Source organism: Protopterus annectens, chromosome 3.part1, assembly GCF_019279795.1.
Source record: "Protopterus annectens isolate FY-2018-M chromosome 3.part1, PAN1.0, whole genome shotgun sequence".
In the NCBI taxonomy this organism is placed as follows: domain Eukaryota; kingdom Metazoa; phylum Chordata; order Ceratodontiformes; family Protopteridae; genus Protopterus; species Protopterus annectens.
This window is the reverse complement of record NC_056732.1, coordinates 727,759,753-727,777,381: the sequence shown is the minus strand read 5'-3', so window position 1 is coordinate 727,777,381 and position 17,629 is coordinate 727,759,753. Positions and strand designations below refer to the sequence as shown.

Here is a 17,629-nt window from a genome sequence, read left to right as displayed (position 1 = left end):
ATGATTCTTGGTGTAGATAATCAAGCACAAGATAAGAACCTCAAGTCTACCCAATGAGCTGGTTCAAAAGGAGCAACATGTAATTTTTCCAGTACAGACTTAGGATCTTCAGGAGACATTCGTTTTCTATGCAACATCCCTTTCAAAAACATTTTGAAATAACATTTCATTGAAAGGGAGAAATCCATGGATAAACATGCTGAAATGGCCGACAAATTAATCTTGGAGGAGAAAGACTGGACAGAAGCTATTAACTGACAAAATGTAAAACAAAAGTTATGTATTTACCACAAGACTAAATCCTCATCTTCTTCAATCTTTCCTAACTTGTGCGATATTGGATTATAGGCCAGTAACTTTAGACTTCTACCAAAGGCTCCAGCTCCTTCCCTGTCCTATAATCATACTGTCCTATAATCACCTATAACTCTGGCCTCAGATTAAGTTTACCCCCCCCAGCAGATTACCATCAAGTTGAAGTATGAACAGGCCAAACAGGGTTGCAAAAAAGACGGCTCTAGGAAGGTCCACTGCAGTCCAGTAAGAGCAATAACAGTGACAATTTAGAACAGGGACAGAGGGTAGGAAAGTTGAGACATATAAAAGATGACAACACAGATCTATTGCTATGGGAAGTACATAACTTTTTCCCAAGTTTCTCAACAATGTGAGACCGTCCCCAGCTACAAAAATCCTCAGGTGGTACTATGAAAGGATATTCCACAGAATCTTAGAGCCAAAAACAGCTCTAGACCTGGACTGCAGGTAGAGTTCATAGTGAGAAACAAACTTGTGTACTACAGACCATATCGCTTCTGAGCAGGTGCCATCTAAAGGCATGTGGTTAAAGAATGCTGCAAAATTACTACCATTCTGTTAGAATGTGCTTTTGATTTAGAAGACAATTACGATACTTTAGCTTGATAGACCAATCCAATAGTTTGAAAGTCACCTAGACAAGCTAACCTTAGACACAAATGGAACCGAACCTTAGAAAAGGAAATTAGTTGCTCACCATTTCTGAATTGTTTTGCAGTGTCCACTTCTAATACACCCATGACGAGGAAAAGGCCCAGGTGGAACACACCTCTACTTTGTCTGGATTCACCTTGCTATGATGGGTTTAACAGGATAACCAATGAGCAATGGCTTTCTTAGACACAAGTTGGCTCTTCTTTGCCTCTGTGTAGTGAATAAATCTTTCAGCCTTCCTGAAGGGTTTTGTTCAATCAAGGTAGTACTTGAGCTACTAGTGAACATCCAAGCTATGAAGCATTTCTCACCCTTGTATATTGGTTCAGAAAGAGCACAGGGAGACGGAGTGAATTCTGAGACTTTTGGCATGAAAGAGGCGTTGGTACATATAACTCTAACCCTGTGGAATATAAGGGAAGGCTGTCCCAGCATGAGAGCTTGCAGCTCAACGGCTCACCTTACAAATGACACAGCAATAAGCAAAACAGTTTTCCATGTTAACTTCAGATCAGCCTGAGCAGATGGTTCTAGAGATGGTTCCTGAATACAGTTGAGATCCCACTAAGAAGGGAATTTGCTTGCAAGGGGGGGGGTCTAATTTCTCCTTTCATGAACTGTTTTTCCAAAAGTGACATGAAAATAGGGGATCCAATGGCAGACAAGCAGAGATGGCTGCTAAATGCACCTTAATAGATGCATACAATAAACCCATCCTGAAGTAGCTCACAAATATTTCAAGACTAGAAGGGTGCTGATCACTTAGAAAACCTCATCCATTTTGTAAACACAAGATTTTCTAGTAAAGGCTTTCCGGCCTCTAACTAATGGGACATGTGGTGCGTTAGAATCAACCACTGTGATGCCAAGAGCCACTGAAGCAGCCTCATGTGATACCTGACTAGGGGATCCAACATTGTTACTGCCATGGTTCCCAGACCTTGTAGTATCAGAAGAGCAGGACCTTTGTTTTGGGAAATGATTACTTGAAATTGCGATCTTAGCTTCAACAGCCTGTGGAGAAGGGAGGCTACACATGAGACTATTTAATCTTGCTCTAATGAACTCCAGTTCTTGCTTGGAAGTCAGTTGTGACCTTTCCTTGTAGACTGAAATGCAGTGCGTTTCAGCAAGTTGTAGAACGAAGTCTATGGCATTTAGAAGTAGATGACTGGAGGGGAGGTGATGAGAAGCCAGTCATGTAGATATGGAAACACTGGGAATCCTCATCTCAAATGAGCTACTACAACTGCCATGCATTTGGTGAACACCCTGGGGGCTGTGGAGAGACCAAAGGGCAGCACTTAGAATTGCTAATGACTGGTTCCTAGCTGGAAGCGGAGACCTCTTCTGGAGCACTTGTCCATTTTTAGGTGGTAATACATGTCCTGAAAATCTACAGAGCACAGCAGTTGAGTTGCTTTCCTCCAAAAAGGGAAGTATAGACTGAACTATGACCATATGACCATCTGTAATTTGGTTTGTTGCACAAATTTGTTCAGTAGGCCGAGATCCAGGATTGGTTTCCAGTCCTCCTGTCTTTTTTTGGCACTAAAAAGAATCTATAGTAAAATTCAGATCCTATTTGGTCTGGTGGGACTACTTGGAAGACTTCTTTGAAGCAGCTTTTGAATCTCTAATGCTGCTAGATCCCTCTGACTGGGTGTAACATTGGGAATTTGCTTTTGGAGTTCTGACAAAAAGTTGAAGGGGATGTGGTAACCTCTGGTAATTATTTTCTGCACCCAGGTGTCATAAGTTATTGTAAGCCAAGCTGAATGGTGGAGAGAAAATCTTCCTCAGACTGCCTCCAGAGGTTAGCAATTGGGGCCTCCATTCAGGAGTGCTGATAGGCTTGTGGAATCTCTTGGTTATGTTGATCCCCTCTACCACGGGGGTGGTCTTCCAGAAGAGTTCCCCCATCTGCCCTGGGGAAGAAGAAAAAAAAACAAAAAAAAAAAAACTTACCATGTGTGTCCCGAAAAGGCCCTTGGGTCTTCTTGAACCATAATTTTTCCACTCCTTCGATTTCTGGAATAAGGTTGTTGTGGAGTGGAAAAGTGAACCCCCCCCCCCCCACAGCAGAAAGGGTCTTTTTGTCTTTTTTCACACCTAGCCGATGTCTCTCTAACTTTCAGAGAGAACAGCGAAGTACCATCAACAGTAGTAGTAATAAAGGAAGACAAAGGGTTCTGTGAAGTCACGCAAATGCATCCAGGCATGACGCCTAATAGCAACACCTGTACCCGCTGCTCTAGACATCCCTTCGGCTGTATGAGCAATAAGCCACATGGACAAATTTGAGAAACTCCAGGGTGGCAAGCTGAGAGGCAACCTTATCCCGAGCCTCAGACACTGCTCCTGCAATGGTGTCCGAAAGCTCAGTTATCAGATCCCTCTGGAGTCCAGTAAAGTGTGCCAGGAAGTTCAAGGACTGAATAGCGAAGGTTGTTAAAGCAAAGACCAGCTTCCCAAATCTGTCCATCATCCAAGACTCCGTTAGGAGGATGGACAGTTAAACTCTCCTCTATGAATTCATTTTTGGTGGCCACCACCACCACGGCATCCACTGCTAGACCCTTTGACCACTGAGGAGGATATTCTGGGGTTGACAAATCTTATCCAGTCTCCAGGGAACAGGCTGTATGGAGTCAGGAGCCTTCCACACTTGCTAAAAGATCAATTTAACTAGGTCATCAGCAGGTGGGGTAACCCAAGAAGTAGATGGGTGGACACGAAAAGCTTGCAAGAACACAAATTCCTCAGAAGATGGGGTTGTGGGTTTCTAATCACCCCTCTGTTTCAGGATTTCTGGGATGTCTCTGGAGGAAATATCTTCAGGGGTGACAGGGGGGAACCCTCACCTTCATCGTAATCTGTGTCTTCTGTGACAGATTCTTCTGAAGGACCTAGGTGCTTACTCTTGAATGTCCTCTTATGGAGTGGGCTACTCAGGGGGAGGTTCTGAGGACTCCTAAGAGGGAGGACCCTGAACAGGGGTGTCTTTCAGCTCTTATGCCCACCGTCCACACGTAGTAGACTGACAGCTGCAAACCAGAGGAGACAACAATATGGCACTCTGACGAGGATGGAGCCAGCTGGGCGCCTGCTGAGGCCAAAGCTCTCCATAATCTGGAAGGCAGGCCTGCCCAAAGAGGGATGGGAGCAGAGAACCGAGAAAGACTACCCTAAAACCGGGGTCACATCCTGCTCTGATGAGCCGAGAGGGCTCTAAACTGCCATGGCTCCAAGAACCGTGGAATCAACTGGAACCATTCCAAGGATCTTGGAACAGACAGTCAAACCATGGCCCCACGTGTGCAATGGATCCAAAAGAGACGAAGACCAGAGAGACAACTCTGGCACTGAGGGGAGGTCTACAGTCGTTACCAAGTTAGCTGGTACTAGAAGCGAAGTGGGTGGCACCAAACCTTGAAGGGAGGTCAAAGGAAAATAAACTAGTGGAATCATTGGAGAGTAAGCCTCGTCTCTGGGTGGAAGAGAAGTTTGAGAAGGTGTGTGGAGACCCCTGGCTGCCAAAAGCTGATTCACAATCTGACTACATCCAATTCTGAGAGAGACTCCTGGAAGAACAGACTGACATCCCCAAAGGGGACTCGGGCCTATCCAGAAAGGGACTTGGTTGTTGACCCAAAAACGGGTCTACTGAAGGGAATATTTAGTATTGGGAATTATTATTGAATCAGCTTTCGGCAACATAGGTTGTTGTGCAGAAGGGAAGGCTGGAACCGAACAGGAAAGTGGTGGTGGTTCAGAAACTACTGTCCGTGCCAAAGAGGTCGTCGGTGCTGAAGAGGTTTGAATCAGTTCAGTGACTGACGGCAATTATGTGGATAGAGTCACTTTCAGTGCAAAAGGTTAGGATGTCATTTTCGGAACTTTGGCTTTCAGTTCCAAAGATACCGTCAGAACCTGCGGGTTGGGGACTTTGCTTCATGTGTCGAAGGAGAGGTCGGCACAAAGTGGCTTAATTTCTTCACATCTGGATTGGGAAATTTTTTTAAGTCTCAGCCTTAGACAGGGCTTCACTGAAGAGACATTTTAACAAGCCTCTTAAGATAAGCTTATTGTGCCTCTCTGCTAAAGTATGGGTGTTAAAAGCCCTGACAAATTTTACAAGTTATGTCCAAGTGATGGGCACCCAAACAGTACATGCAAGAAATATGCCCATCAGAGTTGGGCATCTTTCCACCACAGTCCTCACACTGTTTGAAGCTGGATGTCCCCTTTTGCTTTTCTGCCATATCCAAACCACTAATACACACTTCAACAAATACAAAGGAAGGAGAGAGTTTTTTTTTTTTTAAATCAGATCTACCAACAATGGTATTGAAGAAATACCCTAAGGTTATAGGGAGAGAAAAAAAGGAAAGTGGACACCAACAATAGCATTGAAAGACTACCAACAGTACGAAGGAAAAAAGGCCAGATACCAACAATGGTAAAAAGAAATACCACTAGGTAAAGGGAAGAAACAGTCAGAAAGCAGTCACACACTCAAAAAAGGGAGCAAAACTATCCAGTAAGAGCTTTAGCCAAATATCGCTAGAAATGACAATAAGAAAGAATTTTAAAGCACTTGGCTGAGAGTAATCGGCTGGCGTGTCCAATTTTCAGCATGGCAAATGAGATCAGAGGTAATAGGAAGCGATACATTAGGGGTAGAGCCTTAGCTCAAGAGTTTTTGGCTGACACGAGCTATGTATAACGGTCGTGTTAGTTCTGAGAGGTTAGAACTAAACCTCATCAGTCAAGAATGAATGAATGAATGAATGAAGATTAACAACATCAGATGCACCGTTTTCCAAGTGCAAAACATTAGAAGACCTGAGGCTGCAGGCTCAAAGGGAGCCAGATTTATAAGACATAGTTGACATCCCAAGAAGGCGGCACCGATTTCCTGGGAGGTTTGAGGTGTAGGACTCCTTTAAGAAAAAAGTTTAACCTCCAATCTGGAGGGTAATGAAGTGTTAATGGGAGACGAGCAGAAAGAGCAGAACAGTGGACTTTCACCAAGGAATGTGACAAGCCACTTTTAAGCAATTCACATAAGAAAATACTATTGGAATGTCCATGGATAGCAGATCCAGACTTCGTTTAAGGTACCAAATAGAAAATCTTTTCTGTTTGGAAATGTAAGATTTCCTAGTATTGGGTTTCCTGGCCTCCTGCAAAATCCTAAACATGTCCTGCGAGAGAAGGTTCCTGAAAGGGATCAAAAACTGATCACCCAACAAGGTCATCTGTAGTGCTGACAGATGTGGATGAATCAAGGATCCCTTGTCTTGTGTGACAAAGTCCAGCTGGTGAGACAACCTGTGGTGATGGCCATTGGCTAGTTGCAAAAGAGGGAACCAATGTTGTCTTGGCCAAAAGGGAATCACCAACAAGATTTTTGGTCTGTCCTTCTGTATTTTCAGCAAGACTTTAAATAATAGGGAAGGGGGGTGCATAAAGAAACATCCCTTTCCATGAGAAAGATAGAGCATCCACCTTCCAAGCCAGATGATGGAGGACTCTGGAACAAAACAGAGAAAGCTGCCCATTTTGAGGGGAGGCAAACAGGTCCCGATGTGGAGTCCCCCACCAGAAAATTAGATCCTGGAACACATCCCTGTGAAGCATCGACTTGTGGGGCTGTCATGTATCTGCTTAGTGCAGCCCCTACAGTGTTTTGAGCAGAGGGTAAGTAAACAGCATAAAGGGTTACCTTGTACTGGATAGCCAATTCCCATGCCTTGAGGGCTAACCTGCAAATGTGGTAGGATTTGGTCCCCCCCCCCCCCGCTTGTTTATGTACCAGAGGACTGTGGTATTGTCTGTAAAAATCTTCAGAGGACCTGGTAGGAAAAGAGGATGAAAGGTTGCTAGGTTAGAATCGGAGCTTTCATCTCTCTGATGTTGACGTGCTCCCTCTGCTGAGATGGAGATTAGAGACCCTGAACTTTCCTGGAAGCAAAGGTTGCCCCCCAACCTATGTCCGAGGAGTCTAAACAGCAGCCAAAAATGCTGGGTAAGAGAAGGGGAAGGCCTGGATTCAGAGATGGTTGTTGAATCCACCACTGGAGCTCTGTTTTTAGGCAGGAAGGAGAGGAACCAAGACATCTAAAGGGTGAGCATGTTGAGACCAGATTGTCTTTAGAAACCATTGAAATTTCCTCATGTGAAGCTTTGCAAAAGACAGCATGGGAATTGTGGAAGCCATGAATCCAAGCAGTCTCAAATTCCCTGGCTAGGATAGAAGGAAATGGCAGAAGGCTTTCCATTAAGGTAGTGAGAGAGAACCCTGTCTGCAGCAGGAAAACCATAATCAGATCTGTCCTGAACCTGTACCTTAAGAAGATGTGATCCTGAGATGGAGATGGACTGGACTTTTTGAAATTTATTGTGAACCCTAGCCCCTGCAGATGAATGGCCTGCACAAGGTTTAGAGATAACCGATCCAAATTGTTGGCCAGACAAAGAAGACAGTCTAGATAAGGATAAACCTGAAGCCCGTGGACCCTCAGGAAAGCAATGGCCAGGGCGAAGCACTTTGGAAAAACCCTTGGGGCAGTTAAAAGACCAAAAGGCAAGACAGAAAACTGCAAAGAACCCACTGAGAAATACAAGATTTCCTGTACAGAGGGTGAATGGGGATATACAGGTAAGCATCTTTGAGATCTAGAGTAGCCATGAAAGACTGAGTAGAAATCAGGGCAAAAAGTGTCTGAATTGACAGCATCTGGAAAGAAAGCACTACCAGGAAAGTGTTTAAGTGGGAGAGGTCTAGAATTGGTCTCAAAGGACCATCCTTTCTTGGAACCAGGAACCAGAAACATTCTGGAGTAAAACCCCATTCCTCTCTGAGCCATACTGCCTTGAGAAAGTAGCAGAGATAGGTGCTGAGAAAACGAAGTTGGCAGGAAGGGGGCTGAGGAATCCCCATTAAAGGAGGAAGAGACAAAGTAACCTTTTCGGATGATGGAAAGAACCCAGGTGTCCCGAGTCATCTTTGCACAGGCTGGAAAGGAAATAGACAAGCAAAGAGTTGTTAGACAGGAGTGGTTGTGACAGAGAACTGGGCCTGGCCTCAAAGGGCTGCTGAGGAGGAGCAGCAGAAACCATAGTTTTTGATTGAGGGGGTCTCCCAGTAGACTTCCTAGCCCTAGCACCAGAAGAAGCACAGGAAGAACAAGCAGGCCTCCTAACAAAGGATGTCTTGGCAGGAAAGTTCCTATGGAATTTGGGAACTGGTGAACAAAAAGTGTTTTTAAGTCCTGGAATTCCTTTCCTGTTTCCTGCACAGTTTTAAAAAGTTCTGCAGCTGCTGAACCAAAAACAGCAGACTTATCCACTTATCCAGAGGAGCATCAAGTAACTTTGCTTTCATGTCATCAAGAAATGATTGAAGCCTGAACCAAGAATGCCTCCTAAGCACAAAGGCAGAAGCAGGTGCCCTAGAGGATACCTCTATAGCATCATAGCTGCACTTGATGGAAAAGTCTGGCTACCTGAACATGCAACCAAAAGTGAGACAACCTGTGACAAACTCTGAATCTGGTAACTGAGCCAAAGCCGGTGAAGCCTGAGAAAGCAAAGCCAAAGAATACCTAGACATGTGTCTGGTAATTAAATAGCTTTAATAGCTAAAGTAGAGAAGTATATGCCTTCTTACCAAGCCTCTCAAGAATTCTGCTTTCCTTATCAGAAGGAAGAAGCTTGGTAGGAAGAGACAAGTGAAAAGATTTATCAGAAGCAATGAATACCACAGCTGGACCAACAGGGGGCACCTATAAAGAAACCTGCATTCACCTGGTACTTTATAAAATCTATCAGGCCTCTTGGGAGCAGGGGTCTGGGAGTTGGGCGCTTTACAGGAAGAAGCAAGAGTGTCCAGGAAAGCGGGAACCTCCATTTGTAGCAGATCATAACACTTGTTCCTCAGAAATCAGTGAGCAATCCCATTTGAAGACTCCTCCTCAGGAGAAACATGTTCCAGAGGGAAAGTAATTTGTGGGGGGGGGGGGGGGGTAAGCAAGGGAGTCTTCCTCAGAGGATGAATCCTCAGAATCAGAGGAAAGAACCCGAGATCCAGCATCCTGCACAGGAGAAGTGAAGGCAGGAAGAGGAAGAGAAGGCGGCGGGCAGCTTCAAAACCATCAAGATCTTTATAAAACCTTGGGAAAATGCATCCCAATCAGACTGAGGGGGTGGAAGGAATCTTCAGATGTTTGGTCTTTTGTTTTTTTCTTAACATTTCTTACTGTATGGAGGAGACAAAGAACCCAATGCAGGCATAACGGCTAGTGTATAAAGCAAAGGATCCCTAGTCGGAATATCAGGAACTTTACTGGAGTCCTCCAGCAGAACAAGCCACGGTTGCAGCATGTCAGCTGGTATAGACATCTGCATTGCCTCGTACATGCTAGGATCTGAACCCTCGGTGGCTTCCCCAGAGGTACCCACTGAAGTGGAGTTAACCCTCCAAAAATATACCACCAGGTCTTCAAAGACCTCAAGTGGAACATCAGAGGTAGTAAGCGCAGCCGAAGAGGTTTCAGGTTTTTGCTTACTTGCCTTCCCCTTCAAACTCAAACTCAGCTCAGACAAAGGACCCACAGCACCTTCCATAGCATCTCTAGCTAGAAGTTTAAGTCCTTGATTCTCAAGATAGATATTAGGTAGGCTACCTAAAGTCTTTGGCAAGCAGGCCTGGCAAATGGAACGCGAATAGTAAGCGTAATTAGGCCCAGGGCAGAAAAGGCAGCATAAGTCTTTGGCACGAAGGCCTGGCAAATGGAACAGGAATGGTAAGCATAACTAGGCCCCGAGCAGAAAAGGCAGCGATTGTGGCAATCTTTATGTGGAATCTGCCTTCCCCACCTACACTTTCTGAATGACATGAACAGCAGCAAAAGACAGTAGCAATAAAGTCCCCAACGGGGTACTTATCTGAAGTTGTCAGCAACACACAGAATCCAACTGTAGACAGTATGCAAGAGTCAACCTTCAGAATAACGGTGGAAAAGTTCTGAGGATGGTATGTGCAGATGTCCCTTTATGGCAGACACTGAGAGCCTATATGCAATGTCCCATGTACTGGCAGTGACTATAAGCTTCTGTATAAAGGCCGGACATTGGGCAGAAGACAGCCCAAATATAAAGAAAACTGCAATATACATCCACCGTTACCTCAGCCATAAGGGAATTATCACCATAATTTCTGAGGAGTCCTACTGGATCTTTAAAAGAGCCCTGGACATTAGTGGAAAGGGTGGAAAAGCATGCAGGTACATTGCCATCTATGGGAATGAAAAGGCATCAATCTTCTAGACCTGTTTGCAAGAATCCTGGAGCACAATTTCTTTAGGGGTCTGTTCTGAGAGAAGCAAAGAGATCTACTCGAGGTGTTCCCTGCAACTGGATCAAATCCTGGAAGACACCAGGGTGAGGTTTCCATTTGTATGTGACTTAGTCCTGTCAGTTTGTCTGCAGTCATGTTTTGCTCTGAATGTATGACACCTGAAGAGTCAAACTGAGCTGAGTTGCTATACATCAGGCTGTCACTGCAAGTCTGAAAAGAGGGCAAGACCTGGAATCTTCATTTTTATGTACCACACCATTGCATTGTTATTTGTGTAAACTTGCAGAGGCGCTGGAGATCAGAGAAGATTTAAGAATTTCAATGCACCAACCAATGCCATCATCCAACATTTATGTGCTTCCATCAGATTTCCACAGACCTTATACTTTCAGCCCCTTGAAATCTGCTCCTCATAGCAGGGGATGCCGCACAGAGCTCCTAAAGTTGTAAACATAGTTAAAGAAGGCTTTATAGCTGTCCCTTGCTTGGGTGGCTTTCTCCCCCCAAACTTGGCTTTAGTATTAAACTCCTGAGTTGCTTATTTATTTAATCATGGTGGAGCTATCCTTCTGTGTGTTGCTCTTATTATAAAGCCTGTTAAAGTTGTGGCCTGACAAGGGATGTTTTATTTTTGGGGTTAGTCCTAGGCTTGTTCTTACACAGTACAGCTGCTTCTAGACTTGGTTTACTCGGCAAAGAGTAAGCCCCCAAAAAGGAGGGAGGGATTTCCATTGGTAAGTGTACCACTCGTAGAATACATTCAATACCAGTTTACTTAAAAACGTGGTGCCACAAGGGAAGGTGAAGACTCGAGGTGAGGGAGAGATTGCCCGAGTCAGAGGAGAAGGAAGTCTGAAAAGAAAAATAGTCATGCTGAGCAGGGTGACTGTCCTTAACTTTTGGGGCACTTTCCTTTCTTATTGGAGTCTTCTTGCCATTTTTAAGTCCTCTTTTGACTGTACCTTGCTACTTGAATTCCTTTTTGAAAAGGAAACTGAGGAGGAAAGAAAACTTATCTGCCTTAAAATAAGGAGGGTTGAAAAATTTGAGTAACTCCTTGAATCAAATTTCCCCTTTCATTATAAATTTCTGAGCACCTCAGCTGGAAAAGAGCTAACAACAACTACTGTTTCAAGGGAGAATTTAAAATTTCAGACTTAACATCTTCAGAAATGTTTTGACAAACACAAACAAACCCTATTATGGACGCAAAAGCAGTGGCGACAAGCAGATATTTACAAGGAATTCAAGTTTTTTTTTTTTTACCTGAAGACAGGAAGAACTAATAACTTTTGCATGTTCTCAAAAGATAAAAGAAAAAAAACTTTAGCATATCGGCTTAATAGTTTAATGTAAAAGAACAACACACTTTCATCTTCAATTTCTCAAAAGCTTTCCCATCCTTTTGGAGGAAATGGGGTTAGGAGTGGCAGCAGTTATTTCTAAGGAAAACCACTGTCGGATCCATTTTAAGGTTAGAAAAATTACGGTTGTGTAAAATCTTACCATAATAGTAGATGATGTCCTTCTCTTCACTGTTGCAGTATTCTTTACAAAAGGGATTCCCTGCCAGTGATATCCTAATGTCCAGCCAGTATACCAAAGCCTTAGGATTTTATAGACATCGTACATCACATGTATGCTCCCCACTCAAGACACAGGGGTGATATACGCATGTATACACCTCAGAACTGAACATCCCAAAAAGGAACAATAGTCCAAGGAAGTAGGAGGAACATGTGCATCCAGAAGTAAAAAAGGAAAGGAAAGGAATTCTTGGCCAGGACAATAGAAGGAAAAGGAGCACAGCAGAAGAGTAAGAGGAAGGGAGGGAGCGAATACTGCAGCAGTGATGAGAAGGACATTTACTACTATGGTAAGATTTTTCATAACTGTACTAGGTCCTTCCATATTACTGTTGCAGTATTCTTTACAAAAGAGAGAGTACAAAAGCTTAAGAAACTTGGGAGGAAGGCAGCACAGAGAAACCTCAAGAAACCCATAAAGGATAGCTCTGGCAAAGTCAGCTCTTGCTCTGGAAACATCCAATTTGTAATTCTTAGTGAAAGTATGCAGAGGTCCAAGTAGCAGCCTCAGTGATGGAACTGGTATCCAATCCTTTGAAAAAAGCACCAGAGGAAGCAACAGCCCTAGTAGAATGAGCCTTTACAGAGGTAAAATAAATTTTCCATGAAAGGAGTAACAAAAAAGAAAATGACCTTATAGATTCAAGAGGATATGGATTGCTTAGAAAACAGCCAAATCCAGAGATCTGGGATGAAAAAAAAAAGTTGCTCCAATTTACAACTGGCCTTAGTCTTATCCAAATAATATCTGAGCTGTCTATGCAAATCTAAGTTGTGAAGAACCTTCTCAATAGCAGACTGTGGAAGAAGGTAAAAAGAAGGTCAAATTAAGAGACTATTCATTAACCACTCTGGGCATAAAAGGAGGATTACTACAGACAGCCACCATGTCCTTATGAAAAGACAAGAATGAAGGAACAGCCATAAGAGCCTTGAGTTCAGAGAATCTTTTAGCTGAAATAAGGTACAAAAGAACAATCTTCTATGTACAATGTTGCAAGGAAGCTGAAGCTTCAGGCTCAAAAGGAGTCCGAGTCAATTTTTCAAGTACAAAACGGAGGGCCCAGGAAGGAGTAATAGGCTTCCTGGGAGGCCTGATATGAAGGACGCCTTTAAGAAATTGTATGACCTCAAACCTAGAGGCAAGAGGAGGAGGAGTCGATGGCAGACAAGCAGAAACAGCTTGGAGGTGAGCTCTAACAGAAGAGCATGCTAACCCAGCATTGAGCTATTTACACAAAATGACAGAACCAGAGGGATCTCCACAGAAAATGGACCTTGGTTACAAGCAAGGCACCAGACAAAGTCTCTTCCATTTGGACACTTATGATTTCCTGGCAGTGGGTTTCCTGCCCTTCTGCAAAACCCTAAGCACATCCTCAAAAAAAAAAAAAGGATGCCTAAAAGGGTTAAAACCCTATCACCTACAATGTCAAGTTGAAGAGTGGGTGTGTGTGGATGAATCACTGTGGTATTGTCTGGAGAGAGGGAGAGATCTGAAGGGTGAAAAGGACAGCTCTCATCTCCTTTATATTGATGTGGTCTGACCCCTGATGAAGAGACCAGAGACCCTGGACCCCAATCGAACTGAAGGAGGCTCCCCACACCTTGTCTGAGGCATCTGAGAAAGTTCCTGAGGAGGACTGGAGGCTGAAAACTAAGTTCCAGGCTGAGTGTGCGCTGATGAATCCACCACCAAAGCTCGAGTTTGAGGCATAGAAGAAAAGGGGACTAGAAAATCTACTGGATGAAAGTGTTTGATCCATATTGACTTTAGGAACAAGCATAGTTCTCATATGAAAACTGGCTAGAGGTAGCATAGGAATGGTGAGGCCATGAATCCCAGAACCCGGAGAAATTCCCTGGCTGAAACTGAAGCCACAGAAAGAAGGGATTGAAAAAAAAATGTGCTTAGAAAAAAAGCCTTGGGAGGCAGCAGTAATGCCAGCATGAGAATTTGTGTAGATCTTGCAACTGAGAAACACATGATCCTGAGAAGGAACCAGGACTGATTTCTGAAAGTTTAAACTCCAGACTTTGTAATGGGCAAACAGCATAATGGAGGTGATGAAGCAAGACGTCGGGGGAGGAAACCTGAATGAGCAGTTCGTCCAGATAAGAAAATATATGAACCCATCTCATCCTGCAAAAGGCAATCATAGGAGCATGACATTAGATGAAAACCCTTAGGGCAAGTAGAAAGCCCAAGGGGCAAATCAGAAAAGTGAAAATGCAGGGAAGAGACACAGAAACAAAAAATCTGAAGGAGATGAACTGGGATGTGAAGATAAGTATCCTTGAGGTTTACGGAGACCAAGAAAACTTGGTGAAGAAGAGAAGGAAACAGGGTATGAAGGGACATCAGAAAGGTGTTGAGCCGAGAAAGGTCCAGAATGGGTCTCAGTGTGCCTTCCTTCCTGGGAAACAGAAACATTTTGGAACAGAACCCCTTCCGTTCCTGGGAAGGGGGCACAGCTTGAATAGTGCCTTGTGCAAAACCCTGAAATGGTTCTGGGAAGAAAGGAAGCGGTTCTTGAAAAGGTTGAGGGTGCCCAGAAAAGAAGGAAGAGATTTCCATGCCATGATGCATCTCTGACGGATGAGGGACAGAACCCAAGAGTCTTAAGTGACCCTTAACCAATTGGGAAGGGACAGGGAAAGACAAAGAGATAAGGAAACCTGACTCAAGAAAAGGGGAAGCAGACTGTCAGACAGAACCTGGCTGGTCTTGAAAAGGCAGCTTCTAAGAAGCAGGAGTCTAAACACACTTAGCAGGAGGAACCCGTCTAGAACTTCTTACCTTTAGGAGATGGGAGAGACTGAACAAAGGCAGATTTGGGTGGACAGTTCCTCTGGAACCTGGGGATAGGAGAGAGAAAAACATGCTTCAATTCCTGCAAGGCCTTACCTTTATCCTAAAGGGACTTGAAAAGCTCAGCAGCAGCAGAACCAAACCAATCAAGAGAATTCAACAATCTTAGCCTTAACACCATCAGGCAAAGGCTGGAGATAAAGCCAAAAGTAGTGTTCCAAAGCAGAACCAAAGGTAGCAGCATCATAACTACATTTAATAGAGTGGTGAGCTACCCAAGAAGTAGAGCCCAGTAAAGAGAGGGCTGAGGTCTTCCTTTCAGAAATCAGGGAGGTCAAAAAACTGCCTGGGAAGCCAGATCAAGAATAGCTAAAGCATACTTGGTCATATGAGTCTAGTAATTAACAACCCAAAAAGCCAAAGTGGCAGTAGTATATACCTTTTTGCCTAGCCATTCCATAGCTCTACTGTCCTTATCTGAAGGACATAGTTTAGTATATGGCAAAAGTTTAGAGTGTTAGTTAGAAGAGACAGATACTACAGAAGGGCATCTGTATAGGAATTTATACTCATCAGGCACCTTGTACAATCTATCAGGTTTTTTAGGGCATGAGGTTCAGAATCCGGAGCCACAGAGGCTGCTGAAGAGGTATCTAGAAGGGCAGCCAAGACTTGAGACACAGCAGAGGGCTTAGGGGATTCAATCTGGAGGAGCTCATAATACCTCTTTTGAATGTCAAAACCTAAAAACAGTCACATTTAAAATATTCTATCATGCAAGAAATAGTATTTCCAAAGGAGAGTTCTTAGAAGGGAAATCTGGGCTAATAGAATCTTCCTCCTCATAGCCATAATTCAAGGGAGAAGGGATTTTAGAGAAATATACCAAATATTCTTACCCAGAATCCAAATCATCTTCAGAGGAGTCCTACTTGCAGATCCTTGAGTAGGGCAAATGACCAAGGGGGAGTAGGCACAGAAACTCCTTAGGGAGGCTTTAAGGCCTTCAATGTACTAAAATGACCCCTAAGTAAAATCATGCCATTCATGCTGGGGTTTTCAGCAGCAGCGGAAACATGCTTTTTTTTGTATTGTTTTTCTTATAAGGGATGTCCGCCCTAAACATTCTAGGAGATTCAGACCTTTGCCTACAAAGACTTAAGGAATCTCCTCCCGAACAAGTATCTGTGGTTTCCACCTCAGTCCTTCTGAAATAAGCAGAGGTTCCCCTTCAACATCCAGACCAGACATCTGCAAAGCCTCCAAGGACATGTGAGAACTCAAATCCATGCCGGCCAATGACAGGGTTGGGGCAGAGGAATCCGACAAAACATCTAGATGACAGTCTGGATTTTCACCAGCCTCAAGATGTCCAGGACAGCAACCTAATTAGACCCGAAGATGTTAGTTCTCCAGGTAAATGAACAACGAGGAGGGACAATTATGTAGGGTCTTGGGGATAAACACGTTCCGGATAGAACACTGCGTACGGTCAAGAGAAGCACCAAAACAGAAAAGACACTACTCATGACCATCTTTATGGGGAATCTGCATCCCAAACTGACATTTTCTCTTTCTGGATGGCATGTAAACTCACAAACATTAAAGTAAAAAAAGATAAAAAGAAATCGATAGAGCACTTACCTTAAACATGGCTCAGTAACCAGCACAGAAGGAAAGTTCAGGACTGACTATCAATAATGGCATTTGGACTGGCGACAAAGTTGTTCTGAGGTATGTACGTCACTTACCTATGCCTTGAGAGGAGAGCATACATGTGATGTACATCTATAAAATCCTAAGACTTGGGTATACTGGCTGGATACTGGGCTACCCTTGGCAGGGAATCCTTTTTGTAACAAAATACTGCAACAGTGATAAAGAAGGACAGCAAATGTGTACGAGTCGGAGGGACCCTGGATAATCCATCAGACTTCCTGGGGACAAGGTTGACTGTCAGGTAAAACTAGAAGCATTGAGAAACACAACCTCTAATGCAGGCAAAACAGAAGTATAGATGCCAAGTCATACCCAGTTCTAACAAATCATAATACAATTCCTGTGCAACAAGAACTTCATTCCCCTCTCAGTGAAAAAAAAAAATCAAAAGGGGAATCTGAAATAATACTTCTCAGAATCAGAATGTTCAGACTGTGAAGAAATTCCTGAAGTATAACCATCCTCCTGTAGTTTCCTGCTCTAACTAAAGACCAAAATCAGAAAGAGAGGGAAATCTCATCCTTTTTTGCTAGAAGAAATAGGCAACTGAAAGGCAGGAGTGAGCTCCTTAGCAAAACTCAGTAAATTTCCCCTCTCAAAAAGGGAGAAAATCTTGCCTTCTCATTTTTCTGTGTTCACTATTCCTGGGAAGTTCCCTGAAAAACAACCATTAGTAGCCAATTTGAGAATGAGGATTCCTATCCAGGCTGAATGTGGGGACCTTTACATCCTCCTCCTAAGATAACAAAAGTGGTTCCCCATTGCCTGCTAAAGGCAATCATACAGCTACAGTGGTCATGGTTATTCTCTGGGTCAATGGTAGCCAAAGGTTTAACACCAGAGGGACTGAAGGAAAAAGATGAGCAGTCTGTGGAACCAGGAGTGGCCACTACAGAGTCATCCAAAAGTGGAAGAGGCACAACAGGAATCAGTTGGACACTTTAGACTCCTAGACGAAGAAGTTCTTCTTATTGCAGACAAAGGAAGGTAAAACCTCAGACAAAGGCAGTCACTCCATAGGATAATCCAAGGAGGAAATCTAAAAAAGTGGATAGAGAAGCCTGAATGAGTTGGTAAATGGTAACCACCGAGCTACTCACAAGCACAATATCCTGCCTCTGACATACAAACCTAAAAAAAAAGGAAAATTTAATCAAAAATAATTTTATACAA

At 43.6% G+C, this 17,629-nt stretch overlaps 1 protein-coding gene across 5 annotated transcripts in view; it reads right to left on the bottom strand.

Annotated features, from left to right (window-relative positions):
• The window catches only part of RIPOR2 (RHO family interacting cell polarization regulator 2), a 3,249,967-nt gene that overhangs the window by 2,085,100 nt on the left and 1,147,238 nt on the right, over window positions 1-17,629 (bottom strand). The gene's annotated exons all lie outside the window — the stretch shown is intronic.